Raw genomic sequence first — 9,109 nt, 5'->3', positions numbered from 1 at the left:
ACGCCCCGTTCTGACCTCTCAGACCTTGACCTGCTTTTGTCCTCCGCGTGAATGGAGCCACGTCCTCCTTTGGGTCTGGCCTCTCCACTCAGCGCCATGCTAGTGGGATTCATCCTACAGCAGCTGTGCTGCTGCCTGTAGTTGTGCATTATTATTGTTTCAGTTTTAGTTTTTTTTTCTTTAGTACCAAGGATTGAACCCAGGGTGCTCCACGGAACCACATCCTCGGCCCTTTTTATTTTTATTTTGAGACAAGGCTGGCCTCGGACTTGCCATCCTCCTGCCCGGACCTCCGGAGTCACTGGGATCGCGGCGTGTGGCACCCTGGTCTGCGCCTTTACCATTGACTTGGGGACTTGCGGAGGACTCCTCTGAACGTTCCAGGCTTCCGCGATCCGCTCTCTTCTTGGTGGATATCTGAGGAGACTCCAGGCTCCGCGTGTTGCCGATAGAGGGGCCACGTGTGTCCTCGCGTGATCTGCGACTCGGGAGTGCTGTGCGCTTTCTGCCGGTGTGAATCCAGGCGTGGTCTCTGGGCCGGGGAGTCCGCGTGTGCTGCCCACAGGGCTCCTGGTGGTTGTGGCCACTACGGTCCCAGCGGTGTCCCGCCTTTCTGCTGCGGGTGGAGCGCTGTTGCGGGTGGCTGGCTGGCGTTGCCCGGATGCTAATCGAGTCCGCACCTTCTCACGGGTTTGTGGCCAGGTGGACATCCGCTCCTGTCTGTTCCTCTTCTGCCCACTTTTTGGTTGAATTATTTGTCTTTTCCATATTGATTTGTGGGAGTTCTTTTTTTTTTTTGGTATCGGGGTTGAACATAGGGGTGCTTAACCACTTAGCCCCCTCCCCCGCCCTTTTTATTTTTTATTTAGAGACAGGGTCTCCCTGAGTTGCTTAGCGCCTCACTAAGTTGCAGAGGCTGGCCTTGATCTTGGGATCCTCCTGCCTCCGCCTCCCCAGTTGCTGGGATTATAGGAGTGTGGTCACCATGCCCAGCTTCCATATAAATTTTAGAATCAACTTATTAATTTCAGGAAGAAAATAAACTGCTGGAATTTTGACGGGGTTGCGTTAAGTCTGTAATTTGAGAAGAATTCGCGTGCTTACCTATTGAGTCTTTTAGTGCATGAACGTAATGTAGCCCTCAATTTTAGATCTTATTTAATTTCACACGATTTATGTTTAAAATTAAAAAAAACTGACACACACTTCACACACCACAAAATCTGCCTGTTTGAAGTGTGCAGTTCAGCAGGGTCTTGGTGTATCCGCAAAGCTGTGCCACCATCAGCATTATCTAATTCTGAATCTTTTTTTTTTTTTGCCCTAGAAGAAAACTTGCACGTGCCAGGTGTCATTCCCACCTCCCCTCCCTGGTCCCTGGCAACGGTCGACCACTTTCTCTTTAGCTAAAACGGAACCAGACGACAGGCGGCCTTCCCCGTCTGGCTTCTTCCACTTAGCGTGATGTTTTCGAGGTCCATCAATGTCGTAGCACGTATCAGAGTTTCGTTCCTTTTTATGGTTGAAAAGCATGTTTATCTACTTGCCCGCTGATGGACATTTGGGTCGTTCATTCTGGGGGCTCCTGGGGATGGGCGTGCTGCACTGCAGCTTTTGTGGGCACGCAGTCCTGATTCTCTGGGGGATCCTAAGCCTGGACTGCCATCGCTGGTCGCGTGGTACGTGGGCTTTTGCTGCTACACTCTTTTCCAAAGTAGCTGCTGCAGTTCGCACTGGCTGCTCAGGGTTCTGGTTTCTCCGGGTCCTGGTTTGTGCTATCTTTTTGATCTAGCGATCCATCCTCGTGGGTGTGAAGTGGTATCTCATTGTGGTTTTGATTTGCATTTTCCTAATGACTAATGCATAATAATGCTTTGTCGTCTTTGGTGTTGAGGTCTTGCACGTCTTTTGTTTGTTTTATTCTCAGGAAGTTATTGTTGTTATTTTTTTCCTTGTTAGTACTGGGGATTGAACTCGAGGTGCTTTACCACTGAGCCACGTCCCCAGCCCTTTTTATTTCATTTATTTATTTAGAGACAGGGGGCTGGGGATATAGCTCAGTTGGTAGAGTACTTCCCTCACAAGCATAATGGCCCTAGGTTTGATTCCCAGTGCTGGGGAAAAAAAAATACTCTTCAGAAATTAATCATTCTGAGCCTGGTGATGATCATGTCCAAATATTTAGAGACAGGGTCTTGCCAAGTTGTTTGGGGCCTCTCTGACTTGCTGGTGCTCCTGCCTCTGCCTCCTAAGTGGCTGGGGATTACGGGCAGGGACTCTGAGCCTGGCAGAAGTTGATTTTATTTGATGCTCTTCGATGCCGTCCACATGCAGGCCCTCTAGAAACAGGGCATAAAGTTACCGACCGGCTGCGTAGACCAGGTGCCTGTGAGCTCGGGGATGTGCGGTCACAGGAGCGTCTCTTCCCAGGGTGCCTCGCTGTGCGCGCACGTGTCCGAACACTGACGTGAACTGAAGCACCTCTGGTCCCAAGGGCTGGGCACGGGGGACGCTCAGCCGGTATTATCTCGCCATGTTGGGCTGATGACATTTGAATTGTTTTCCTGACATAACTTCTTCCGTTGTGCGGTACTAGTTCTGATTGCCGCGGGGACAGCGCGCGCCTGCGTCCTTCCTGCAGCTTCTCTGATCTGGAGGTCGTCTGGCTCGGTCAGGGTCGTTGGCTGCTTATGGTGGTTGGGTGCTTCTTCCAGGAGGAGCTCATACAAGCTCTGTGTTATGGCTTCCGACTGAAAGTGGCGAATTGCCCCGTGAGGACAGAAAGACACCGAGTAAGGCAAAACGAAGCAGAACACGGGCGCCAGCGCCACTCTGGGCTCACCCACCTCTCCTTGGGTGCTCATGGCGCTGCTTCTTGGCGAGGTTTCATTTAAAAACTTCGCTTCCGGTAGATTGGCTAACCTTAAAATGCCTGCGACCTCAGGTTTCATGGGAAGGTGGGACTGGAACTCGGGCTGCTGGTGGTACGAGGATGTCGTAAGGCTGTGGGGCAGATCTTCTGGAGCCAAGAACAGACCTACCCTATGACTAAGCCTTCTGGATGCTCCTGGGAGTCTAGCCAACAGCAAGGCTTACTGTGTTTGTCAGGGGAGATGAACATGAATGTTTACAGTAGCACTGTTTCTTAGAGCCCCCAAACAGGAACCACTCAACAGTATATTCACCCAGAGGAATACTATACAGCAATGAAAACGACCCATCGCCAAAAAGATGCACCTATGCTGAAGAATTTCACTGTCTAAAGATGGTGAATGAAGGATGCCCGACACAAAATAGTGCACCCTGTAGGATTCCACTTATATGAAGAATGAAATGAGGTGCAATTAATCCCTGACAATACAGGACTGTGGCCCCAGGGGGACTTTTGGCTGGGAAGGGCTGGGAGGGAGGCTGTTGGAGTGCTGGGAATGGTCAGTATCTTGGCCTGGGTGGTGGCCACCAGGACATGCACAGACAAAAGTCCTCTGAGTTACACATTCACAGTCTGTGTACCTTCCTGTGTTTTATACCTAAATAAAAAGGGGGGGGGAAAAAGTCCCCAGGCATAAGTTGCCCTCCTCCCACCAAAGCCCGGGAGACTGAATCCACTGTGCTCAGGCAGAGGGGTTCCATGAACGTCACCTTTTAAAGAAACTCCTTTACTGGGATTGAACCCCGGGCACTCTCCCACTGAGCTACATTCCAGCCCTTTTTGTTTTTTATTTTGAGACAGGATCTTGCTGTCTCAAAATAAAAAAAATTGAGGCTGGCCTTGAGTTTGTGATGCTCCTGCCTCAGCCTCCCAAGTAGCTGGCACTGTGGGCATGCTTCATGGTGTCTGCCTGGCTGACACCCAGCCCCAGCCCCAGACACCTGCCATGACTGGGTGGATTTCCTGGAACCACAGCTGTCTTTCCTGCCCCTCACATGCTCTTGCAGGACTTGGCCACTCCTGCACCCAGAGGATGGCCCTCTTCCAGTCTGCCCCTCACCCTGAGCCAAAGGCTTGTGACCGTGGACTTGTGACCGTTTCCACCCATATAACAGAAGTGGCGCTGGCTGACTTCCAGCACCAGATCATAAAAGGCAAGGTTTCCTCTGCCTCTTTGACTTGCGTTTTTGAAACCACCGTGTGGGAAGCTGGCGGTCCTGATGCCCCCAGCTTCAGAGACTTTATAGTGGGAAATAGAGGCCGAGGAGCCCCAGCTGTCCCCACAGCGGTCCGTGAGCAGAGCAGAGCTGTCCTCCGGGTCTCTACTCAACGAAGATCCCCCAGCGAAATGAAGCTGCTGGTTGTGCCCGATACTGTTTTGGGGCGGATCTCTGCGTAGCCACACAGAAGCGGAACACCTGGCACCTCTTCCCCACTGCCCCGCGACTCCACCCACGCCAGCAACCCCTGGGTGTTCCCAGTTCCCTGTAGCAGCAACGCGTTCCCCTGTCTGGGGTCAGGAGTCTGTTCACTGCTCCAAACCGGCTGCCCCACGCCTCCCACAGGAAGCCCACTGGCCTGCAGTGTTGAAAGCAAGCCCACTCCACAACCAGACTAGGTTCAAATCCCAGGCCCTGTGCTTCCCAGTGGCTGCCCTTGGGCAAGTTACCTGACTTCGAGCCTCAGTTTCTTCATCGGTAAGTTCAGGTCTGTGTGAGGATTGGCAGCATTAACCTATGGAAAGAACTCGAAGCTGCAGGGTGCAGTGGTGGTGCATGTCTGTAATGACAGCAGCTCAGGAGGCCAAGGCAGGAGGATCCCAAGTTTGAGGCCAGCCTCAGCAACTTAGAAAGGCCTTGTCTCAAAATAAAAAATAAAAAGGGTTGGGAGTGTAGGTGTTTGCTTAACACGAGCAAGGCCCTGGGTTCAAGCCCCAGTGCAGCAAAAACAAACAGAAAAGAATGAAGAAATTTTAATGGAAAAACCAAAGGGAAAGTAGGGGTGGAGACAGAAGTAGCTGGAGGATTCCTCTTTCCCACTGGGCGGGTAGGGGGAAGGGGACACAGGTGCAGAGAGAGTGGCAGCCTCTGCTGAGAAAGAGCAATCCAGACAGGGCAGCAGGGACGGGTCAGAGACTCTACAGTCGAGTCCGGGCGTGCAGGCCTGGACCAGGACGGGCAGGAAGCTGGGGACAGAGCCTGCTGTCCACATTGCTAGAGTCCCAGCAGGTCGGGTCCTGGGGGTCACAACAGCCTATATAGCCAGCGCTTTCTGTATCTGGGTTTCATGTCAGTGGACCAACCAACCCCAGATCGAAAGCATTCAGGAAAAAAAGTTCACATTAAAAACTACAAATGCAGGGATGAGGCTCAGCGGCGGAGGCTTGCCCAGCGTGCTGGAGCTCTGGGTTCAATCCCCACCATGACCAAAAAGAAAAAAGAGAAAAAATACAATACAACAATAAAATAGTACAAATTTAAAAATGATACAGATTAGCAATGGTTTATGTAGCCTTCCATTTTATTAGGTATTATAAGTAATTTGGGGTATACAGAAGGCTGTGTCAGGTCACATGCTGTTTTATGTAGATTTGAACATCAGAATTTGGGGACCCAGGCCAATCCCTAGGGACGCTGGCGGGGGGCTGTTCTGAGCAGTACCCGTGGGGGCGGCTGGGCTGCTGTGAGCCCACTCAGGAGGTCCCAGAACCGCCCCACCCTCCACTACAGATGAGGAGACTGAGGCCCAGAGAGGGGTTGGAAAGCAGTGCCTGCACCCCCGTCCCTATGCCACCGTGTGGCTCATGTCACTCAGGAGGCGTGTACTCCCCAGAGTCCACCTACAAACAGGGCAGAGGGACTCAAATCTGCCAGGCCCACTGTCTGTGCCCCGGGCACTCCTGCTGCAGCGGAGCTTGAGGCTGGCGAGGTCCTGAGGGGACAGGGCAGCTCTGTGCCCCCTGCCTGGGCCTCGGCCCCTCCCTGTCCCAGAGAGGGACGGGAATGTCCCGAGGGTGGCGTGAGACGGCCTCAGCTTAGGACCAGGTGCTCTGCCCGGGTCCATCAGTCACCAGCCGCCCACTCACCTGGCTCGGGCCGGGTGGGGCTCTGAGTCACCGGGACGGTGAGCGGGCCGGATGCTTGGCCCGGTGCAGGCTGACGCCCGCAGGGATGGGGACGCTTCCTTCGGGAGCTCCGGTGGAGCGGCGGGGCTCCTCGCTCCTCCTGCCTGGCCCATCGCTCCTCCTGCCTGGCCCGCCAGCTTCCGCCCCTAACTCGCTGCACAGTTGGTGTCCCCACGTGAGCCCGAGGCTTCTTCCTCTTCTGGCTGCAGGAAACCTAACTGGAAGCCGGGGGGGGGCTGGGCCGTTTTCTCAGGGCAGCGCCTGGGTCCATTCATTCGGGTCCCCAGGACACCAAACAGGGCTGGACAGACGCCGGGCGGAGAACTTGCAGGCAGGTGGGGGAGGCTGGGTGGGTCACTAGCCCTGTGACCTCGCCTAACCCTCCATGGACAGATGGGAGAGAGCAGGGCCCACCTGGTGGGGTGCTGGAGAAGACTGAAGCCCTGACTGGAAACCCGTGGTGATAGAGGGTCCGGCCTTGTCACTCAGCAGGCTTCCTTCTGAGCACGATGCATATAGTCATTCAGTTCACCAGACACCACCTCACTTCGTCCTGCCCAGGGTCACGACCTCACCTAGCAGCGGGGCCAGGATTTGAACCCACATCTGGGTGACCTCGTGGCTTGGCGGGCAGCAGAGGAAGGCAGGGCAGCCCCGCCAGGCCCCAGTGACTCAGCCTGCAGGTCCCCCTGGCCCGCCCTTTCCCGCTGACTCAGCCCCGATGATTCTCTGGGCTTTTCTCTGGAATTCGGGGCCCCGGGCAAGGTTCCCAGGCAGCCAGCTCCTCCGGTGCACTCCGTGGAGACCGGGCCGCGGCTCCAGTTCCTTTGGCTGTCTTCCTCTTGGGCTCTCCAGCTTCTCTGAGCTGGAGGGGACAGGCTGCCCAGGCATTTCTCTCTAACCACTGGGGGTGCAGAGGGGTCACTGAGCACAGAGAGGACCAGCAAGGTGGTTGTGACCTCAGGGAGGGATGGCCAGGCCAAGAAGCCCAGCTTCCCTTTCCTTTGTGCCCAGCCCCCCAGCTTGGGCCCCCAGCTCAGGCCAGCCCCTGGCCCCATGCCCTGCCTTAGGCCAGGTGGGCACAGATCTTACAGTCACCCTCTCTACTCCCCTCTGCCAAGGCTGCTGCGCATGGCCAAGGGGGGAAGGGCCGGTGAAGACAGGCCTCCCCATCCTCTGGCCCCTGCTAGAGTCCCCAGCCCTCTGGGAGATGCAATCCCCTGATGCTTGAAGCAGCTCCGACAGCCGTTCCTAGCTCTGCCCCCGGAGCCCAGGGCTCACTGTGCTCTGAAAAGGTAGAGTCTAAAAGACCTTCCAGGAGGGACTCTGCAACTGGGCACAGACCTTCCAGGAGGGACCCTGCGACTGGGCCCAGTAGACGCGCTGGTTCCTGCTCCCTCCCCTAACTTCACGGAAGAGGTCCCAGGAAGAGCCTCCTGCACAGAGGTGCCCTGGGGGACACTGGACAGTGAGTGGGGAGGGGGAGAGGCGCTGCTGGGTGAATTCAGCTGAGATGTCCACCTTGCTCAGGTGCTCAGCAGAGTCTGAGGGGCTACCCAAGACCACAGCTCGCATTGTTCGGAGGGCTGAACCGGGACCTCTGGTCTGGTGTTGCAGTCTGCCCACCTCCTGCTAAACACATGCTGTGTGTCACGTTCTGTGCTGGGATCCATACAACCAGGTCCTGCCATGGTGACGAGATGGCCACACAAGGTATCATCAATCTGGGGGCTGGGGAGGTGAGACCTGTCCTCCAAGGACCCACATTTGTAGACCCGATGAATGAAGACCCAAATTCCTAGAATGCAATCAGAGGTTGCCAAAGAAGCCAGGAGTTTCTGGGGTCAGGTGTACCCTCAAAGGAAAGGGTGGAAGAAGGGGGTCCCGGTGTCTGTGGATGTCCCAAGTGGTTTGTGGGCAACAGTTATAATACGGTATTACATCAGGCATGTGTGGTAATCCTAGCTATTCAGAAAGTTGAGGCAGCAGGATCGCAAGTTCAAGGCCCACCTGAGACCCTGTCTCAGAACAAAAAAAAGGGGATGTAGGTCAGTGGTAGAGCCCTCTGGTTTCAGCCCTGAGTACCACAAACAAAGTGGAACAAAATGATATCATTGCTGCTAACGAATGTGAAGGTTGAAGGTCGACGTCCTGATGAGGACCGCGGCTCTGTCCGCTGTTGGATCCTGCTCTAACCGCCTCTCCTCCCCTCCACTCCTCATCCTCAGAGTTCTTGGAACATTCCAGCCCAGGCCTGCTAACCAGGAAGGCTGTGTTTCTGGGGTGGAAGCAGAGGTTCCATGTGGTACAATAGTCAAAGAATTCACAGTGTGAATAGTCAAAGAAGCCCCCTCCCCAGCTCCTAGGAGCGCAGGGACAGCTACCCTGCACTGATGGAGAAATTCAGAGGGGAGAGGGTGGAGCAGCTGGCAGGTCTGGGGATAGCTGACATTTATTCCAGCTTGGTGGGAAACCTTTGGGAGGTTTTCAGCCCCAGGGAAATTTTTGGGTTTCTAAAACCATCTCTGAGCTGGGCGCATGGATGCACACTTGTAGTGCCAGCTACTCGGGAGCTGAGGCAGGAGGATCACCTGAGCCAGGAGCTCAAGGCCAGCCTGGGCAACGCAGTGAGGCCCTGTCTCAAAAAACCAAACCAAATCAAACCAACCCCTGAAAAAACCCCCAAGTGATCTCTCTGTAGCTCAGAACCTGTGGGTGGAGATGTGAGGAGGGGCCAGAAGAGACGTGGGGACTTGCCTCGGATGAGCTGGGAAGAGGACTGACGTTCCTGCACCCCTTCCTTAGACAGAAGAATTCCAGCTCAGATGCGCTATGCATCCCCATGTGGGGCTATCATGCCACCGTACAGATGCAGAAATTCAGAGGGGAGAGGATTTGTCCATGGACATGTGGCAAAGACCAAACGCAAGTCTCCAGGGCACTTTCTCTGCTCCGAGGCCATTTTCCTCCCCAGGCGTGGCTGGATTACTCACCACTTGCCTTTTGCAGCTGGGGAAATGGAGGACCAGGGAAGAACGCCGCTCCTGGCCAGG

The sequence above is a fragment of the Sciurus vulgaris genome (assembly GCF_902686455.1).
Source record: "Sciurus vulgaris genome assembly, chromosome: 5".
NCBI classification, from domain to species: domain Eukaryota; kingdom Metazoa; phylum Chordata; class Mammalia; order Rodentia; family Sciuridae; genus Sciurus; species Sciurus vulgaris.
The sequence above is the reverse complement of the archived record's forward strand: the minus strand, read 5'-3'. Positions refer to the sequence as shown.